Below are 22,821 nucleotides of genomic sequence, written 5' to 3' on the forward strand. Positions count from 1 at the left end.
ATATTCCCATAAAGGATAATCTCTATAAAAATAATTGAAGTAGAAGTTTTAAAACTCATACTTGAAATGAATAATAAATAACCAAAGATATACTTATACGAAAGTACGATCTTTATTTGAATAATCAAAAATAAGTTTGATTATCGAAACATTATTCTTTAATAAAATAAAGAATATTATTTAATAAAAGAAGCGGAGTCATAAGTCCTCGAATGAATATTCAAAATAATATTCATTAAATAAAATAAGCGGAGTCATAAGTCCTCGAATGATTATTCAAAATAATATTCATTAAATAAAATAAAGTTATCGAATAAACCTTATTCGATTAATAGTTTTGAAAACTATATCTATATATATATATAAATATATATATATTATACTCGGGAATATCGACTCCCGGTTTAGAAAATGTTCACCTTTGGGTCCCCTATACTAAGGGTATACGCAACTACTGCTTATCTCTAGCATATGTATTATGCAACTTATAAGCATTTGAATCAACAATTAGATATCAAGATTATGAAACAGACATGCATATATACCATATCAGCATGCTCCAATATATCGCAAAATTTGCTAATAACAATCATGCACTTATCACAAGATAATTCATATACATATATTTACATCACAACAACAGTATAACGGGTAGAAAACTTGCCTGAGTGTTCCCGGATAGACTTAAGCTTAGAGTGGGTCCGATAACCTATGAATAACAACATAAGTCGGAATTAAAACCCGGTCGCTTAAGAAACTAGACTTTAACCAATTGAACCCTAACGTTCGTTTATGGTCACTTCTACGCTTAACGAATCACATAAGTCGTTCGAGTACCCTCGGCTTCAACATTTTTAATAAATTAACCATTAGGAATTTTAAGGCTATTCTTTCGCAAGTACCCTACCAACTGCCTAATACACTTTACATAATTTTTTTATACTCCAATTAGTCATTTAAGGGTCTTAACCAAGGTTTTAAAGTAAGGCGAGGGGTAAAGGTTCGTTCGCAAAACACCGTTACTTAAAATGGTCGTTTCTCCTAAACCGTAAATCGGATTCTAGCAAGCCACATATCAAAACGAAGCTTGAAACATAACCTATCTAAGAATGGAAGTGGTTAGTTCATAGAAGTGGGTGTTCGGATTCAACAGTTAATCACAAAACAGTTTATAGAAAATCGGGCATTACGATGGCTATAACCTAACGATTTCCAAAGTTTAAACTACACCAAATCATCACCAATTCAACAACAATCCAACATCCATCAACATCAAACTAAACCCATTCATCTAAGCACTATTATCATCCAAACAAACCTAAACTTAAAACTAAGGGTTCAAGAGTTTATACCTTCCTTGGAGAGTGGGTAGTCACTAACAAGCCTCTAGGAACCTTGATCTATGCTTAATCAACCTTAAGCTTTCATGAAAATCAAGAAAATTCAAAGTAAGTTACTATTCACTACTATTCATCATCATCTTTTATGAGTGGATTAGCTAAGAAAACCATGGAATCTTGATCTTAAACTCATGGTATAACTAAGTTATGAAATATAGGATCCAAGGAAACAAACCTTGTAATTTTCCATGGCCTAGAACTTGAGTTTTGAAAATCTATTTCTTCATTTCTTGAAAAGGCTGAATGGAAGAAGAAAGAAATGGGGGAGAGCTTTTGCTTGCTTGTCTTGCCTTGATATTTGTGCAAAGAATGCATGGTTGTGGTTAATTATTGGCTAAATATCTTGTTTTCACTTGCTTATGTCATTGCTTGCATCACTACTTTGCCATATGTCTCATTCTTGTGGTGTGATGATGTCAAATTGCTTCTAACCACATGTTTTAGCTTATCTTAGAAGCTTCCTTCTCATGTTACTTGCATGTGCTTGCCCCTTGGACATTTATTTGTTTTACTGGTTCGCTTAACTCTCGTTCTCGTTGATCATTTGAGGGATCATATCCAGGATCTTATTACTTGGGCTTCCCTAACCCCCTCTTAATATTTTATAGTCCTTTAATGATCGTTGCTTATAATCCTTGAATTTAAATGCTTTTAATCATGTTACCTTGTACTCAATTATTTCGGTATCTGGTGGATTTTCGGAAAAAATCAAAGTGTTTGAATTTGGATTCTGACGATCTTTACATACACTCATATACGTTATGGAGTACTAATAAGATCTCAGAATATCAATAAAAGAATTCCTACATAGTGTGGCATGAAAAATTTCCTTAATCAGCATAATCAGCAAAATCACTATTCATAAGGGTTACAAAAAGTCCAAAATTTTTGGGGTTATTACAGTAAGTGATCTATTCTGACCTCCAGCTTCTTTTGATGACACGACGGATGGTGAATTTTGAGTACCGACGGATGAAGCTGGTTGTCTCCCGACGGATAAAGCAGATTGTCTTCCAACGGATGAAGCATTATGCAACTCGACAGATGTTGAATTTTGTGCTTCATTGGTAGTGGACTTTTCTGCATTATCCTTTGATACTGTTTCTTGATCACTTTCATCATCACTGTCATCACTAACCTATCTCCACATTGTCAAATTTGAGGCTCTCATGGTAATCTCCATCTTGCAGTCCTTCAATCTTTTTATCATCAAACACAACATGTATTGATTCCACAACAATGTTGGTTCTTAGATTGTAGACTCTATATGCTTTACCAACAGCATATCCAACAAAAATTCCTTCATCTGCTTTAGCATCAAACTTCCCATTCTGATCAGTTTGATTTCTCAAGATATAACATTTACAGCCAAAGACATGAAGAAAATTTAGATTTGGCTTCTTGTTTTTGAACAATTGATAGGGAGTCATGCATTTTGCTTGATTGACCAGAAAAATATTCTGAGTGTAGCATGCAATATTCACAGCTTCAGCCCAGAAATATGTTGGTAACTTAGACTCTTCAAGCATTGTCCTTGCAACTTCAATAAGTGATCTGTTCTTCCTTTCTACTACTCCATTTTGTTGTGTAGTTCTTGCTGCTGATAACTCTTGCAAAATCCCATTTTCTTCACAAAATGCTCTCATGACAGAATTCTTGAACTCAGTTCCATTGTCACTCCTGATTCTTCTAACTTTGAAATCAGGATGATTATTGACTTGCCTTATGTGATTGATGATGATTTCACTAGCCTCATCTTTAGACTTTAGGAAATATGTCCAAAAGAACTTTGAGAAATCATCTATAATTACTAGGAAAAGTCTTTTCATTGAGATGGACAACACATTGACTGGTCCAAACAAATCCATGTGTAGCAGTTGCAAAGGTTCTTCAATTGTTAAATCAAGCTTCTTTCTGAATGATGCTTTAATTTGCTTTCCCTTTTGGCAAGCATCACACAGTCCATATTTAAAAAACTCCACTTGAGGAATGCCTCTAACCAGTTCTTTCTTTATAAGTTCATTCATGGTCTTGAAGTTTAGATGGGATAGCTTCTTGTGCCATAGCCAACTTTCATCTTGGCTTGCTTTACTGAGAAGACAAGTAACAGATTCTGCATTTGATGAGTTGAAGTCAGCTAAGTACACATTCCCTTTTCTCACACCAGTGAGAACCACTTTGTTGCTTCTCTTGTTTGTCACAACACAGGCTTCTGAGTTGAAGGTTACTGAATTGCCTTTATCACAAAGCTGGCTGATACTCAACAAATTGTGCTTGAGACCATCCACTAAGGCAACCTCTTCAATGATGACATTGTCTTTTGAAATTAAGCCATATCCCACAGTATAACCCTTGCGGTTATCTCCAAAAGTAATACTTGGGCCAGCTCTCTCCTTGAACTCTGTGGGCATGGTAGAATCACCAGTCATGTGTCTTGAACAACCACTATCCAAGTACCATAGATTCTTTCTATTTCCCTGCACACATCAAAATCAAATCAAGTTGATTTTGGTACCCAAGTTTTCTTGGGTCCTGTATTGTTAGCTTTCTTTTTCTGTTTCTTAGGTTTGATCTCATTTGACTTGGGGATATCAGATTCATCCTTAGTCATTTGAGTTGGACCTTTGAAACCATTCATTACATATGAATTATCATGCATATTTTGATTAACAGGAAATGGCATGCTATTAGTAAACATGGTATTCCAGTAAGGCATGCTAAATGGCATTTGTGGCATACTAAATGCATCATAATAAAGATTATGTGCAAATGGCATATTAGCAAATTGTGCATTCATATTCTATGCAGACATAGCATTCATAGGCATAGAAGGCATGACATTTATGTTGGGAAAATGAGGTGGCATAGATATGAAAGTAGGCATGGCAGTTTTGCAATTAACAGACAAATGATTTACACTACCACACTTGACTCAGATTTTTCTAGGAGCATATTTATAAGGTCTGTAGTTGTTATGGTTGTTAATTCCTACTTTACCATTTCTATTATTTTTCCTTCTAACCTCTGTTTTAACCTCAATCTTTTCCAGTCTGTCACTCAATTGCTTGATAGTCATATGATCAACATTAGCCTTTTTCTCCTTCTTTACTTGACTGGATTCTCCTGGAACAAAATTCTTGGAAACTGATCCATATTTATCATTTAACTTGGCAAGTTTGGCTTTACTCACAGGTTTGCTCACAGTCGACGAATGAGGATTTATATCACTCGACGGATAACCCTTTTTATTATCTGACGGATGACCCTCATCATCCGTCGATTCTACATCTGTTAGCAATCCTTAAACCAAATTGGATTCCAGCTTCTCCTTATTGTTCTTCCGGGCTACATAACAAAAGGACTCAATACCTTGAACTTTGGTGATTTGAGCATGAACATCTCTAGATGTTTTCCATGCCTTAATCACCTCCTGTTCTCGTTCAAGTTGTTTCTTCAAGATCTCTTCTTTCTTCAAGGACTCAGTTAATTCATCCTTAGCAATTTTACACTCAATTCTCAATTTTTCGAATTCAATGAACTGAGACTCTAGCACATTATTCCTCTCACTTAAAAACAAATTGTTTTCTTTGATTTTAGCATTTTCCTTAGTAAGAGACTTAAGTGTAACACGCAAATGATATAATTATGTAGACATGTCATTTATTGCATCATTACACTCAGCTTTAGATAAATGTGCAAGGTTAGTGGTGATTACCTGATTACTTGAAAAACTTGTCTCTGTTTCATCAGACTTGGCCATTAGGGCTAGATTGACATAGCTGACATCTTCATCCTCATCCAGACCATCTGCTGCCCAATCATTTTCTTGTATAATAAAAGCCCTTTCCTTTTGTTTGAGCAACTCAAAGTATTTCTGTTTATAATCCACAGGCTCAAACTTCTTTTTGATGGAATCTGACTTTCTACACTCACTGGCAAAGTGCACTGCTAAGCCACATTTGAAACATTTGAATTTTGATTTATCCATCATGTTTTTATTTGGCTTAGCTACTCCAAAGTTCTTCTTGAACTTGAGTTTGGCAAATCTTCTGGAAAGAAATACAAGAAGTTCATTAATATCCTCCATATCATCTTGGCTCAAAGAATCTTCATTTTCTGCTACCAGCCCCCTACCCTCGTTTTCACAGACCTTTGAAGTCGATTCAATAGCTTCCATCTTTGTGGCGCCCTCCAAACCCGGGTCAGAAGTTTGGGGTCCACACACACACACACACCTTATTTATAACCTGCTTATAACAATAATAAAGATAATGATAATATACAGTGACCCTACTTACCAACTACCATGGACCGCAACAGGTTAAAGTAACAAGCCACACACACACTTATATTACAAACCGTCCAATTCCCAACTATTCAAACTTAGAACTGAGTATTAAACATTATTACAAACTTTTACAAACTTAAGTTATCTCAAAAGATGCCTACTAGCTTAACTCGATCAACCTGAACCCCTAGCTCTCGCGCTGGACTGGGGATCCTAGCTACCAACTGGTTCCTTCTTAACTGGAAAAGAACATAAACAATATCGCACAAATAAGCTAACTAGCTCAGCAAGTCACAATGACAAAACTGAGAATAATGATCATCAAGTGAAAAGGGTTATGATATCAAGTGAACAATGAATTATGATTTAGAATTGGATATAATATTTTCATTTTAAAAACCAAGGTTAGGCTGCTGATCAGTCACGCACTAACCCCGAGCAAAGCACACAGCACTGCTCTAACTACTGGATCTAAGGCACACATTGGCCTAACTTGACCATTTATATGGTCTGACCACGAATCTGGTCCACAATTTTATAAAACAATCCAATTCTAACATAATAACAGAATAAACAATGTAAAGCAATAAATAGAATCATAAACAACATTGGAGGTTCGATAATGAAATGGTTTCAACCTTCACGAAGGATCAATATGGCAATTTCAAAGCTTGGCTGTTAGGTAATGAAAGAATTGGATAACAAAGGAATCAATGCTTCAGGGTTACCAGGAATTGGTCTTTCAAATCATAAGGTACAATGGTTTGAGTATGTATGTAATTCGATTCAGTGTTTGGTGTTTAGTTTGTATGTGTTTGTGAAGTAGTATCGTATATTTGTGGTTCGTATCTGGGTGTACAACAATCAATGGTTTAGAAAGAATAAGGTTTACGGCTCAAGATCAATAACTGGAATCAGGATTTAGAGTTCAGTGCTTCAAAGCACTTGCAATATAAAACAGGACTATTAATCAACTACAATATATCTCGAGAAAGTTCAGAACACTTGCCTGATACTAGCTTGCTATACTGCACTAACTTCCAATTACAACCGTCTACTCCTCGACTATCTGTTTCCCTTTCCTATGCCTTGCCTCTTTTGCTCACATATCATAAGCATATATCAATATTCAACTCATACGATTCTATTCGACATACACTTCTATCTACCCTTCGTTTTACCCAAATCCGATTAACGGATTGAAAGTTACGCTATAAACAAGTAAACACCGAACATGTATACCGACAGTTAACCAACAAGTCACATATAGCACATAACACGTCAAACAATCAATGATATATAACTTATAAAGAAGTCTCGGGTCATAAACAGGCTTTCGGGTATTTAAAATGAATTTTTAAAACATTTTTCGGAATTAAAACGGGTCGTTGGATCAATTTCAGAGTAATAAACAGGGTTCAGTTGGCCAAATCTGGCTTCAAAACAATTTTATAATAATTATCGAGCCTTGAAAACAATTTAAAATAATATTTTAAAGCTCGAAACTATTTTTCGAAATTTTTAAATCATTTTTAAATAATTAAATCTAATTAAATAATTAATTAAAATCAATTAATAATTAATTAAATCAATTAATCAATTAATTGACCAATTAATCAATTAAATATTAACTGAAATTAATATATAATTAATTTAGATTTATTTTTGGATTAAAAATAATTTTTAGAATTTTCAGAAATTAAAAACGGATTTTTATAATTAAAATAAATAGAAAATATGATTTTTATATAATTTTAAAACAGAAATCCAGTTTTTGAAACTTCTGGAAACCTCAGGGACTAATCTGTATCTTCTTCAAAAGTTCAGGGGCCTGTTTGCAATTTTGCAGCCCCCGCCGTCGACTCACCGGAGTGTGGCCGGAGAACACGATTCCGGCCACCTCAGGTCACCAAACTCCCCAGAATTGGAGTACAGATCACCAGGAACATATACATACAATCAAAACACATAACCTATTACGGGATTGGCCGAAAAATGGCCGGGAAATGAAGAACACCGGCGAACTTTCAAAAGACAACTCCCTTCGATTCACACATCCTCTGTTAACGAGCTATATACCAATCGATTGCAAATTTCATAAGGAACACAACCCACTATAATACAACAGCTAATAATTCTTAAATCAAAAAGCCCTAAATTTCAATTAAGAACATTCATACGGGTTATAAACCCTAATTTTAAAATTCGAAGATTAAAACGGATGACGTCGGTTGGTTCCCGATTGTGTAAAATAGTTTTTAAATACTCGAAAAAAGATTTTATAAAATCCATATATTTCCTATAAAATCATAAATCAACATAAAAATAATTAGGAAGATATGACAATTATCTATATTTTATTTTAGACGTATAAAAATTAAAATACTCAATTAATATTATTTTTAATCATCCAAACACATTTAGCACTTAACAAATAATTCACAGAATAAATAGTGAACATTCATAATAATTATTTATTAGCAAAAATAATTACACGATATATCCCGGATATTACATCCTTCCCCCTTAAAAGGATTCTGTCCTCAGAATCTCCTAAGAAAACAAATGAGGGTACTTTTCTTTCATAACACTTTCTAGCTCCCAGGTTGACTCTTCAACCCTTGGGTTTCTCCACAATACTCTTACTAACTTTACCACTTTATTTCTCAATACTTTCTCTTTTTCCTCTAGAATTTCTATCGGACTCTCTACATATGACAAATCTTCCCGAAGCTCTATTGGCTCATATTCTATTACATGCCTGGAGTCTGGATTATACTTCTTAAGCATCAATACATGAAAAACATTGTGAATGTGCTCTATGTGCGGAGGTAACACCAACTCGTAAGCTACTTTGCCAACGCGCTTTGGAATCTCAAAAGGTCCGATATATCTTGGGCTCAGCTTTCCTTTCTTTCCAAATCTCGTTAATCCCTTCCACGGTGATACTTTTAGTAATACCACATTCCCTTCTTCGAATTCCATGTCTTTCCTTGATTGATCTGCATATTTCCTTTGACGGTCTTGTGCTGCTATCAATATCTTCTGGATAACTTCAACAAATTCCTTTGTCTGTTGCACCAATTCAGGTCCAAGTATTTTGCGTTCTCCTACCTCGTCCCAATACACTGGAGATCTGCATTTGCGTCCATAAAGAGCTTTATAGGGTGGCATCCCAATACTGGCGTGATAACTGTTGTTGTAAGCAAATTCTATGAGGGGTAAATGCTCGTCCCAACTTCCTTTGAAATCAATAGCACAGACACGTAACATGTCTTCAATTGTCTGGATCATTTTTTCACTCTGGCCGCTCGTCTGTGGATGGTAAGCCGTACTCATATTTAGTCTCGTTCTCAAACATTCTTGAAAAATCTTCCAAAATCTTGAATTAAATCTTGGATCTCGATCAGATACAATAGACACATGAACTCCATGACGAACTACAATTTCCTTTAGGTACATATGGACCAACTTGTCGAGTGAAAATCTTTCATTTATAGGCAGAAAATGAGCTTACTTGGTAAGTCTATCCACTATAACCCAGATGGCATCATGATTAGCTTTTGTCCTTGGTAATCCAACTATGAAATCCATGGCTATATGCTCCCACTTCCATTCTGGAATCTCCAATGGCTGTATCAACCCACTTGGTCTCTGGTGCTCTGATTTAACTCTCTGACATGTATAACATCTGCTAACCCATTCCGCAATTTCCCTCTTCATATCTGGCCACCAAATAATTTTCCTTTAAATTTCTGTACATTTTGGTACTCCCTGGATGGATTGAATACCTTGAATTATGAGCTTCCTGTAAAATTTCATTCTTCAACTCCGTTACAGGTGGAATCGAAATTCTAGAAGAAAACCTAAGAATACCTTGATCGTCCTTTTGCGTGCACAATTCTTCACCTACCAAACAATTTATGTCCTAATCCATTACTTCTTCTTGACACTTCTTTATCTTCTCTAACAACTCAGGCTGGAAAGTCATACTATACATTTTTGCTTCATCAGGCGTGCAAACTCTTATCTCCAATTCCAGTTTCTGAAATTCCTTATATATTTCTTCGGGTACTGATAACATATTTAACTTTTCCTTCCGACTCAATGCGTCTGCTACGACGTTTGCTTTACCGGGATGATAATTAATTGTACAGTCGTAATCCTTGATCAATTCTAACCATCTCCTCTTTCTCATATTAAGCTCCTTTTGTGTGAATATGTATTTCAAACTTTTGTGATCCGTGTAAATCTCGCATTTTTCTCCATATAGATAATGTCTCCAAATTTTCAAAGCGAAAACTATGGCTGCTAGTTCCAAATCATGAGTAGGATATTTCTGTTCGTGTGGTTTCAGTTTCCTTGACGCATACGCAATCACCTTATCGTACTGCATCAGAACGCATCCGAGTCCTTTATGAGTAGCATCCGAGTCCTTGATCGTCAGGAAGTGACAAAACAGGTGCCGTGATTAATCTTTGCTTCAATTCCTGAAAACTTTCTTCGCATTTATCATCCCATATAAACTTTTCATTCTTTCATGTAAGCTTTGTCAATGGTGTTGTAATCCTTCAGAAATTTTGAACGAATCGACGATAATATCCCCCTAATCCCAAGAAACTCCTTACCTCTGTTGGCGTTCTTGGTCTTTCCCAATTTGTAATTGCTTCAATCTTTGATGGGTCCACTTTGATCCCTTTATTACTAACTATATGTCCTAAGAACTGAACTTCCTGTAGCCAAAATTCACACTTCGAGAATTTAGCATATAACTTCTTTTTCCTGAAAATCTCCAAAGCTGTTCTCAAATGTTCTGCATGATCCTCTTCTGTCTTTAAATAAATCAAAATATCGTCTATAAACACAATAACAAACTTGTCCAAATATTCCTTGAAAATTCTGTTCATCAGATCCATAAACGCTGCCGGGGCATTGGTCAATCCAAAAGACATCACTAAAAATTCATAATGTCCATACCTTGTTCTGAAAGCTATCTTTGGTATATCTTTTGGCTTAATCTTTAGTTGATGATATCCCGATCTTAAATCAATCTTGGATAAGTACTTGGCTCCCTTCAATTGGTCAAATAAATCATCAATTCTGGGTAACAGATACTTGTTCTTGATTGTAAGCTTGTTGAGCTCCCGATAGTCGATGCACAGTCTCATGCTCCCATCTTTCTTCTTGACAAATAATACTGGTGCACCCCACGGGGATACACCGGGTCTGATTACTCCTTTTTCTAACAACTCTTGCAATTGCTTCGCTAGTTCCTTCATCTCAACGGGCGCCATTCTATACGGGGCCTTGGATACTGGTTCTGTTCCAGGTGCTAAGTCAATCGCAAATTCAATTTCTCTATCTGGAGGAAGTCCTGGTAACTCATCAGGAAACACGTCTGGAAATTCATTAACTACTGGAATATCTTCAAGTTTTGCTGGCTCCTGACTTCTATCAATCACATGTGCAACGAAATGCTCGCATCCTTATCGTAGTAACTTCTTGGCTTGAATCATCGTTAAGAACTTCTTTGCTTGCTTCTGGCCCTTGAACGTTACCATCCTTTCGTCTGGCGTCTTCACCATTACCTTCTTATTTCGACAATCTATCTGGGCATCGTGCTTAGATAACCAATCCATTCCTAAGATAACGTCAAATTCTCCTAACTTGAATGGTATTAAATCTACACAAAACTTATTACCAGAAATATCAATTTCATAATTTCCACAAACTTGATTAACAGATACATGTTCTTGATTTGCTAATTCCACAGTCATTATTTCATTTAAATACTCAACTAGACAATTTAACTTACCAACAAAATCTTATGAAACAAACGATCGAGTTGCTCCCGAATCTATTAACACTTCGGCACATAAAGAATTGACATTAAGCGTACCTGCCACGACATCAGTATCTTGGATAGCATCCTTCACAGACATATAAAAAACTCTAGCCCTTGGAGTCTCATTCATTGCTGGGGTAGATCCCATAATCCTCAATGCATTACTAACTGGGGCTGGTGTCTTGCAATCCCTGGCTATATCTCCTGTCTTTCCACATTTAAAGCACGTAAATCCAATGGCCGGAACCTTCACTACTGGATTCCGGATAGGCTGATCCTTGTTTGCTGGCTCTCTTGCTGGCTGATTTCGGCACTCCCTCGAATAGTGCCCTTTCTGGTTACACTTGAAATAAACTACATTCAACTTGTTACAAACTCCTCCATGCTTCTTCCCACATACCTGACAATCTGGAAAAGTTAACCTTAACTGATTCGGCTGATTCACATTGGTTGGACGGTTGCCCTGGCCTCCGTCTCCAGTATTTTGCCTTCTGAAGTTAAAATTTCTCCCTGGCTGAAACTTGCCCTTCTTAAAGTTTGGAAACTTCCCTGGTTGTGACTGACCTTCATTCCCTTCGGACTTTCTCTTCTTACTTTCCTTCTCCTTCTGGGACATCTCGCTCTCTGTCTCTACAATCATGGCCTTCTGTACAACTCCTGCATATGTATCCAACTCGAAAATGGCTACCTTTCCTCTGATCCATGGCTTCAGACCTTGCTGGAATCTCTTAGCCTTCTTCCTGTCAGTATCCACATATGACGGCACATACCTTGACAACTCTTCAAACTTACTTTCATAATCCGCCACCGATGTGACGGCCTCAACCCCGGGATCAGGAGTTGACGTCACTAAACACAATTACTCAAAAATATAAACAACAGAATTATTATTAGAATATATTAACTTGACCCCAAACCAAGATCCAATCCAGGTTCAAGTATAATTCAGATTCTTATTATTACAAACTCTTTATTCACTATCTACGACACACTAACTTTATTCAGCAACTCCTCAGACCTCATGGCCTGATACAAACTACCTCAGAGGAGCCGGGTCCAGAAGGGGCGGGAACATGGGTCGGTTTGACTGATCTTCTAGGCATCTGCGAAATGTACATAACAGTTTGCAAGGGTGAGCATAATCGCTCAGCAGTACCAAATATGAATAACAGATTAAAACATTAATGTAACAATAATGGGAACAGAGTTGTAATCATGCTATCAACATTTCATAATGATAATTGATAAGTGGCATTTTATACCACTTAGAACGTCTTAAAATGGCTTAAATTGGTGTCTTGAAATCAAGTATTTTGTGTATTTGATGCGTTTTTCTAGTGTTTATGCATTTCAGGGTATTAGTTGCATTTCGGAGGAGGAATCATCAAGAATAAGCCTTGGCATGTGTTCACCATTGCGGGAGGAAGAGAACGGGCAGATTACGGCGAAGGAATGGAGCAAACCGGGAATTTTTCCAGTAGGGTCCTGCGCGCCCGCGCAGCAATGCTGAGCGGCCGCGCAGCAGCCTTGCGCGCCCGCGCAGAAATGCTGAGCGGCCGCGCAGGGTCGGGGAAAAAGCTGAATTATTTTAGACTTCTACTTCTGTTTGGCTTCCAACTTCTATGTAATCTGAGTTTTATGGGACTATTATATAAGTAGATTTGAGACGTTTTCATAGAAAAAAAAAGAAGGAGATTATGTTTTAGATTGTGTTTTTGCGCAAGAAGCGAAGGAGATAAGGAAGAAGACCGATTTAGCACACTGCAGCGAAGAGGAAGCATATATTTTTATGGTTCTTGTTTCGTTGTAACGTTGGATGCTAGTTTTCTTGCTTTGACTTATTTACTCTTGTGACGTACTCTGTTTTAATATAATTAGTTTAGTTATTATTTTCTTGTGTTGTTTATCATGATTTCATATGAACCCATGATGGCGATAAGTTCTATTATGGGCTAATCGTGATCATGGGGTTGCAACGGATTTATTATGAAATTCTTTAGTTAATTGTGTAATACTTTAGTGTGTGATGATTGCATGATATCTAGTATTGGTTGTGCGTATTCGTCTTATGTGCGTCGCGGACATATAAGATAGGGTGTTAATCTCTTGTGAAGCGACGGTTTATCTTGAGATTTAGAACTTGCCATGCTAGCATAGGTTCATGTACGTTGTGCATGATTAGTGGGTAACTCTAACAGTTTTATTTGCCCTATGTAATCAAAAGGAATAACTTGTGCTTAAATCGTTGTATTGTCAATTTCTGTAGACATATAGGAACTCAACATAATTGATGACTATTCAACTTCTATCTTAATTGTGGATGCTTGGTAGAATGGTATTAGTACAATGAAAGTTGGCTTTTATCAGTTTCGTATTATTCGATTAATGTCATCACTGTCACATGCTAAAGGTAATAACAATGGCTATAGAAGGAAGTAATAATGAAGTTGTGATCTCATGAGTGTTTTATTATTGATAATTTGAAGTGTTAGTTAAGTAGTTAATTATAGTTAATATTTAATCAACAATTTTAAGTGTTATCTTAACATTGAGAAGTAATCATACATTGGTGAGTGAGTTTAATTAGATAAAAACTTAGTCTGGGTCTCTGAGGGAACGAACTAGAAAGTATTCTATATTACTTGCGAACGCGTATACTTGCGTGAATATTAGTGCATAATTTCGCCCTAACAAGTTTTTGGCGCCGCTGCCGGGGACTCGGCGTATTTGTTTAGTTTATGTACTTACCATCATTGGTCATTAGGACTCAGTGATTAGGACGTAGTAGTTACTTACTCTTTTCGGTTGTATTTCAGGTACTTTAGCAAGCGTTTATGCAAACTCGTTCTCGTGCTCGCAAGAGGACTTTAGATACAGCTGAGGAGATAGACGAAGTTCTTGATATTCCGGAGAAGTTAGATTTTGAGGATTCGGATTCAGGAACTGAGCAGAAAGAACCAGTAAACATGGGAGATCGTATTGTTCAAGCTGATCCAGCTCTTATGGATTTTTCTCGGCCTAAAATTGATGATATTCAGTCAAGCATCCTTCATCCGGCTATTCAAGCTAACACCTTTGAAATCAAGCCGGGCACTATTCAGATGGTGCAGAATTCTGTTTCTTTTGGAGGAGCGGCAACTGAAGACCCCAACATGCACATAAGGAATTTTGTCGAGATCTGCAACACTTTTAAGTATAATGGCGTGACTGATGAGGCTATCAAGTTGAGGCTTTTCCCATTCTCACTGAGGGATAAGGCTAAAGACTGGTTACATTCTGAACCAGCTGGGTCCATCACTACGTGGCAAGATCTTGCGCAAAAGTTTCTGGTGAAGTTTTATCCAATGGCAAAGACTACTGCTATGAGGAGTGCTCTTACTCAGTTTGCGCAGCAACCTACAGAATCTATGTGCGAGGCTTGGGAACGCTACAAGGAAATGTTGAGAAAATGTCCACATCATGGAATGCCGGATTGGATGGTAATCACTGGTTTTTATAATGGTTTGGGGGCCCAATCTCGGCCCATGCTCGACGCAGCAGCTGGAGGAGCCTTATGGGCTAAAAGCTATACTGAGGCGTATAATCTTATAGAGACAATGGCTGCAAATGAGCATCAAAACCCAACTCAGAGGATGACATCAGGCAAGGTCGCAGGTATTCTGGAAGTTGATGCAGCCACCGCTATTGCAGCCCAGCTCCAAGCGCTATCAATGAAGGTTGATTCTTTGGCTACGTATGGAGTATATCAAATAGCTATGGTTTGTGAGCTTTGTGCAGGTTCTCATGCTACGGATCAGTGTTCTCTTGTCAACGAATCTGTTCAGTATGTGAATAATTATCAGCGACAACAGCAGCCTGTGCCAGCGACCTATCATCCTAACAACAGAAATCATCCAAATTTCAGCTGGGGAAATAATCATAATGCTATTCAGCCACCATATCAGCAAGGAGTGAGTAAACAGTTTAACCCACCTGGATTCCAGCAACCACAACAGTATGCTACAAGGCAATCGTATCCTCAACAGGGAAGTGCAGCTGCACCTACTAGTGCTGATTTTGAGGAACTTAAACTGTTGTGCAAGAGTCAGGCGGTTTCTATCAAGACCTTGGAAAATCAAATCGGTCAATTAGCCAATGCAGTGCTCAATCGTCAACCTGGCACTCTTCCCAGTGACACGGAAGTACCAGGCAGGAAGGAAGCTAAAGAGCAAGTCAAGGCTATTACCTTAAGGTCTGGAAAAGTAGCTGATGCTGAAAAGGCAAAAGAAGTCGAAGCTGAAGTTAGAGACGAAGAATCTAAGCAAAAGGAGAAAGCGGCGGAACCAAGGAAGACTACTGTTGAACACACTCTGCCTGAGGCTAATACAGGGGAGAAACAGCTCTATCCTCCACCACCTTTTCCTAAGAGATTGCAGCAACAAAAGCTGGATAGACAGTTCGGGAAGTTTCTGGAGGTGTTCAAGAAACTTCACATCAATATACCTTTCGCTGAGGCTCTGGAAAAAATGCCTAGTTATGCGAAGTTTATGAAGACTATTCTTTCAAGGAAGGTGAAACTGGATGACCTTGAAACCGTTGCTCTCACGGAAGAATGCAGCGCGGTTCTGCAACAAAAGTTACCACCAAAACTGAAAGATCCAGGAAGGTTCACCATTCCTTGCGCCATTGGCAATCTAACTTTTGACAAGTGCCTTTGTGATTTGGGAGCAAGCATTAATCTGATGCCGTTGTCGATCTTTAAAAAGCTGGATCTGCCTGATCCAAAACCCACATACATGTCGCTACAATTGGCGGACCGTTCCATTACTTACCCAAGGGGCATAGTTGAGGATGTGCTCGTCAAGGTGGATAAGCTCTTCTTTCCTGCAGATTTTGTTATTCTGGATTTTGAGGAAGATAAGAAGATTCCCATAATCTTGGGTAGGCCGTTCTTGGCTACTGGCCGTACTTTGATAGATGTGCAAAAAGGGGAACTTACTATGCGGGTCCAAGATCAGGATGTGACCTTCAACGTATTCAAGGCAATGAAATTCCCTACAGAAGATGAGGAGTGCTTAAAAGTGGATGTGATTGATTCCGCAGTTACTTCGGAACTCGAGCACATGCTAATGTCTGATGCATTGGAAAAGGCCTTAGTGGGGGATTTTGACAGCGATGATGAAGATAGCAATGAGCAATTACAATATCTGAACGCTTCTCCATGGAAGCGAAAGCTCGACATACCATTTGAATCTCTTGGTACTTCTGACCTTAAGAATGCTGAAGGGAAGCTCAAACCATCAATAGAGGAAGCACCTACCTTGGAGCTAAAACCATTACCTGAACACTTGAGGTATGCTTTTTTAGGTGATTCATCTACGTTACCTGTTATTATTTCAGCTGACCTTTCAGGTAGTGAGGAAGACAAGCTCTTAAGGATTTTGAGAGAATTCAAATCGGCTATAGGATGGACCATAGTAGACATCAAGGGGATAAGTCCTTTATATTGTATGCATAAAATTCTGCTAGAGGAAGGTAGTAAGCCAACTGTGGAACAGTAGCAAAGACTGAACCCGATCATGAAGGAGGTGGTGAAGAAAGAAATTCTGAAATGGCTAGATGCAGGCATCATTTATCCTATTTCTGACAGCTCGTGGGTGAGCCCCGTGCAATGTGTACCTAAGAAAGGAGGTATCACTGTGGTCGCAAATGAAAAGAATGAGCTCATCCCTACTCGAACAGTTACAGGATGGAGAGTATGCATGGATTATAGAAAATTGAACAAAGCCACAAGGAAGGATCACTTCCCTCTTCCATTTATTGATCAAATGCTTGACAGATTGGCGGGACATGAGTATTTTTGTCTTCTGGATGGTTATTCCGGGTATAATCAGATTTGTATTGCACCAGAGGATCAGGAAAAGACTACCTTCACTTGTCCATTTGGCACATTTGCTTTTCGTAGAGTTTCGTTTGGGTTATGTGGCGCCCCGGCCACCTTTCAGAGATGTATGATGGCTATATTCTCTGACATGATTGGAAATAACGTCGAAGTGTTCATGGATGACTTCTCCGTCTTTGGACACTCATATGATGAATGTTTGAATAATCTGTGCGCCGTACTCAAAAGATGCGTGGAAACTAATTTGGTGCTTAATTGGGAAAAATGTCATTTTATGGTGCGTGAAGGCATTATCCTTGGGCATAAGGTCTCTAGCAAGGGTCTGGAGGTGGACAAGGCCAAGGTGGGAGTCATTGAAAATCTTCCCCCACCCAATTCTATGAAAGGAATCCGTAGTTTTCTCGGTCATGCGGGTTTTTATCGGCGATTCATCAAGGACTTTTCAAAGATATCTAAGCCGTTGTGCAATTTACTTGAGAAAGATGTGCCTTTCAAATTTGATGATGAATGTTTGGCAGCATTCGAGACTCTCAAGGAGAGTTTGATCACGGCACCAGTTATTACAGCACCAGATTGGACAGAACCGTTTGAGATGATGTGTGATGCGAGTGACTATGTGGTAGGTGCAGTTCTGGGACAGCGCAAGAAAAATCTCTTCCACGTGGTCTACTATGCGAGTAAAACTTTAAATGGGGCCCAATTGAACTACACCACTACTGAGAAGGAGCTTTTGGCTATAGTCTTTGGCTTTGAGAAATTTCGATCTTATCAGCTTGGTACGAAAGTAACAGTATTCACTGATCATGCAGCTATTCGCTATCTGGTTTCTAAGAAGGATTCGAAGCCGAGACTCATTCGTTGGGTGCTTTTACTTCAGGAATTTGAGTTAGAGATCAAAGATAGAAAAGGTACTGAGAATCAAGTAGCTGACCATCTCTCTAGATTGGAGAATCCTGATTCTACTTCACAAGATAGGACGTTAATCAATGAATCTTTTTCGGATGAGCAGTTGTTTGCAATTCAGGAGGAAGAACCATGGTTTGCAGATATTGTAAACTATCTTGTCAGCAATATAATGCCGCTTAATTTGACATCCGCTCAGAAGAAGAAGTTTCTGCATGAGGTGAAGTGGTATATATGGGATGAACCATATTTGTTTAGACAGGGAGCTGATCAGATCATCAGGAGATGTATCCCGTTCTGTGAGACGGAGGGGATATTACGAGACTGCCATTCCACGGTTTATGGTGGACACTATGGAGGTGAGAAGACGGCAGCTCGTATTCTGCAAGCAGGTTTTTTCTGGCCTACTTTGTTCAAGGATGCTCATCAGTTTGTTTTAAGATGTGATCGTTGCCAAAGAGTGGGAAATTTGTCAAGGAAGGATGAGATGCCATTAAATGTGATGCTTGAAGTCGAGGTCTTTGATGTGTGGGGAATCGATTTCATGGGGCCTTTTATCGCGTCTTGCAATAATCAGTACATCTTGCTGGCAGTCGATTATGTCTCAAAATGGGTCGAAGTGAAAGCTTTACCGACAAATGATGCAAAGGTAGTACTAAATTTTCTTCATAAGCAAATTTTCACAAGGTTTGGAACGCCTCGGGTAATCATAAGTGATGAAGGATCGCATTTTTGCAACCGTAAGTTCACTTCTATGATGCAGCGTTATAATGTGAATCATCGAGTAGCTACTGCCTATCATCCGCAAACAAATGGTCAAGCGGAAGTGTCTAACAGAGAGATAAAGCGCATTCTAGAGAAGGTTGTTTGTCCGTCAAGGAAGGATTGGTCTTTAAAGCTCGATGAAGCTGTTTGGGCTTACAGAACAGCATACAAAACTCCACTTGGGATGTCACCATTTCAGTTGGTGTACGGTAAGGGATGTCATCTACCGGCGGAGCTTGAGCATAAGGCCTACTGGGCATTGAAGAAATTGAACCTGGATTTAGATGCAGCTGGTAAGAAAAGAATGCTTCAGCTTAATGAACTTGATGAATTTCGACTGCAAGCGTACGAGAATAACAAAATGTATAAGGAAAAGGTGAAGAGGTGGCATGATAGGAAGCTACATCCTAAGTTATTTGTGCCAGGGCAACAAGTTCTTTTATTCAACTCTCGGCTCTGACTTTTTCCTGGGAAGTTGAAATCAAGGTGGTCTGGACCTTTTATTGTCAAAACTGTGTTTCCACATGGAGCGGTGGAAATTTTTGAGAATGATTCGGTCCAAGCATTCAAAGTTAACGGTCAGCGGTTGAAGCACTACTATGGGGACATGGCAAACCGAGAGGTGGTTAGTGCCATTTTGTTGACTACTTGAGAAAGGTACGGAACGTCAAGCTAATGACGAAAAAGAAGCGCTGCGTGGGAGGCAACCCATGAATTGTTGTTACAGGAACCCTTAGAAGTTAATAACCTATCCAAAAACATAAAAAAAATCAGAAAAAAGGGGGCTGAACAAATTTTTTTCTAGAGACCCTCTGCGCGCCCGCGCAGCTATGCTGAGCGGCCGCGCAGCTTGCTGCGCACCCGCGCAGAAATGCTGAGCGGCCGCGCAGGGGTCGAGTTCCAGAAAATTTTTTGCAGTTCAGAAAAAAAAAACACAAAACACAAAAACCCATCACAGCCCATAAACCCATGAATTCTTTTCCCATTACCCCATGATTTTATCCCTCAACCCCACTCCTATTCTAATTTAACCTACTCCACACCCTATATATACATACACCTATCCTACATATCTCCCACAAACTTCCTACACTTAAACCCTCTCATAAACATCAAAAATCAGTTCTTACACACTTTTATTCACAAATCAATGGCACCCAAGAGAGCACGCACTATTGACAGCAACAGCACAGTTCCTACTGCTGATTCATCAAGGGGTACTGCTGCAAGGCCTCGGTTAACTGACAGAGCTGCGGAGGAGGAGTACACTAGGCTGTTGGGGAAGCCGATTCTGAAGGAGAGGGGGTTTTTACCATCAGGGAGGGATGGTGAGTTGTTGCCCATGATTGCAGAGAAGGGGTGGATAGCTTTTTGTGAGTCACCCGAAGCAGTACCGATGAGTGTTGTTCGCGAGTTCTACGCGAACGCGAAGGCTGAAAAGAATGGGTTTTCTGTAGTTCGTGGGCTGACGGTTGATTATCATCCTGCGGCGATTCGCCGTGTGATTGGACAGCGAGAGAGGAAGCCCGAGGAGGAGAACTGGAATGAAAAGACTACTGAGGATTTTGACTTGGATTTGATTTGTGCGACTCTCTGTCGACCGGGTACAGTTTGGAACCGCAGTCCAGCCAATAATGAATATCGTCACTTTTCGGCGATCGCCATGAACAGGTATGCCCGTGCATGGAATGCATTTATATGTGCTAATATTTTGCCTTCTTCACATGCACACGAGGTCACAGTTGAGAGAGCACAGTTGTTGTGGGGAATTCTGAATGAGGAATACTATGTGGACCTTAGTGAGTTTATCTACCAAGGAATTCTGAAGTTTTTGAGGGGAGCAAAGCATATGAACATCCCTTATGCATCCACGGTTATGAAGCTATGCCGAGCAGTAGGAGTGAACTGGCCGGCTCATGAGCAGTTGCAGTTGCCAGCAGCTCCGATAGATTCTGGCACTCTGAATGGGATGCAGGAGTGGACCGGTGGTGAGCCTGAGGAGCATGGGCTGGGTTATCGTCTTCCAGGAGGACGTCCAGCACGAGGTGCTACTATGGCTAGGCCAGGGCGTGGTGAGGCTGGTTCTTCGAGAGCTCAGGAGGGTGCTGGGATGGGTGATGCCCAGTATAGGAGGCTTTCACGGCGGATGGATGCCATGTATGAGACGCAGAGCAGGTTTGCTCAGGAGCTCACTCTTGCGTTAGGGACTGCTTTTCGAGGCCTTGGAGCTGATATCCAGTGGCCAGTTTTTGGTGAGGACTCTGCATACCCGCCGCCTGATACTCCACCCACTGAGGGTGATGATGATAATGACTCCGAGTAGGTATACCCTGTGTTCCTTTCTACTACCTTCACTGGGGACAGTGAAGATTTTAAGTTTGGGGGTGGTAGTTAAGGAATATTTTGTGTGTGTCATATAGCTGCATATTCATGATAGTTAGTTCATATAGTTGCATAATTTTTGCCATATAAGTTTTTTTTATATAGCTTTATTTGTTTGTCATATCATATAGCTCATGCATATACCATGATCCCTTTTGCAATGATTTATCGACTGAATTGTGATATCGATGCGAGTGTAGTGATAGCATTAAAGTGATATTAAGTTGTGTAGGTTGATATGCATGCTAGAAGCACTTGTATTTTCACTAAGTCTTAGAGAATGCTTAAGGGCTAGATTGTTGTTATGATCTGATTATTTTCGAGGATAATCTATTTATTATGCTTAGAATTTGATAATAGGTTCTTAGTGGTATAGGCATGAAAAAGAAAAAAATGGAGTAAAAATGGAATTTGTTGCTAGTTGTGGCTAGGCATCAAATGGCTAGTAGCCGGCTCGCATGTTATGCGAGTAGTCTAGGGTTGAGCAAGATGGAGCGAAACGCACTTGCTCAGAAAAAAAAAAAAATTTGCATAATTGATCAAGAGAGGGCTCTTTGGTATTCGAGTTATTAAGTTCTTAGGGGACTTTGTGCCTAGTGACCTAAGGCTTTTAGAGTCTGGGATCCGCTAACCTAACGCTCGTTACATGGATACCATTGTATAAGTCTTTTGTGGACCTCACTCATTGCACGGTCAAATAAGCATTTGAGTTGTAAATAAAAAGCACGATTCCGTAGTAAGCTCCAGAGTTCTTGTAGTGTTGTATATCACTTTGTGCCTAGAATTTTTATTCTTTGTATAATCGTAGGATTGCCTTGAGGATAGTCTAGTCATAGTAATTGGTCTAGTTCCGAAGCATATCTGTTAAGCATTTGCACACACCACGTTTCTGGCTGTATGTCCGTTTGCATGAGTTTATTGATCTTTAGTGTCTAACTGCATTCATTGAGACGTGACAATTTGGTTGGTTAATTGTAGTAAGGGGGATCGTTGCATTTTCATATAGATTGCATTCATGCATATTTTTATTTGTTTTGAGTCTGTGACGCTTGAGGACAAGCATCGATTTAAGTTTGGGGGTGTGATAAGTGGCATTTTATACCACTTAGAACATCTTAAAATGGCTTAAATTGGTGTCTTGAAATCAAGTATTTTGTGTATTTGATGCGTTTTTCTAGTGTTTATGCATTTCAGGGTATTAGTTGCATTTCGGAGGAGGAATCATCAAGAATAAGCCTTGGCATGTGTTCACCATTGCGGGAGGAAGAGAACGGGCAGATTACGCCGAAGGAACGGAGCAAACCGGGAATTTTTCCAGTAGGGTCCTGCGCACCCGCGCAGCAATGCTGAGCGGCCG

General features: G+C 39.0%; 1 non-coding gene across 1 annotated transcript; it reads right to left on the reverse strand.

The window, feature by feature from the left end:
* Nucleotides 1–14,892: 14,892 nt before the first annotated feature.
* On the reverse strand, nucleotides 14,893–14,999 carry LOC141715638 (small nucleolar RNA R71). Its single transcript, XR_012572393.1, has one exon. It is a non-coding gene; the product is annotated as a small nucleolar RNA R71 (small nucleolar RNA).
* Between the last annotated feature and the right edge of the window lie 7,822 nt (nucleotides 15,000–22,821).

Source organism: Apium graveolens, chromosome 3 (genome assembly GCF_009905375.1).
Source record: "Apium graveolens cultivar Ventura chromosome 3, ASM990537v1, whole genome shotgun sequence".
Classification (NCBI taxonomy): Eukaryota; Viridiplantae; Streptophyta; class Magnoliopsida; order Apiales; family Apiaceae; genus Apium; species Apium graveolens.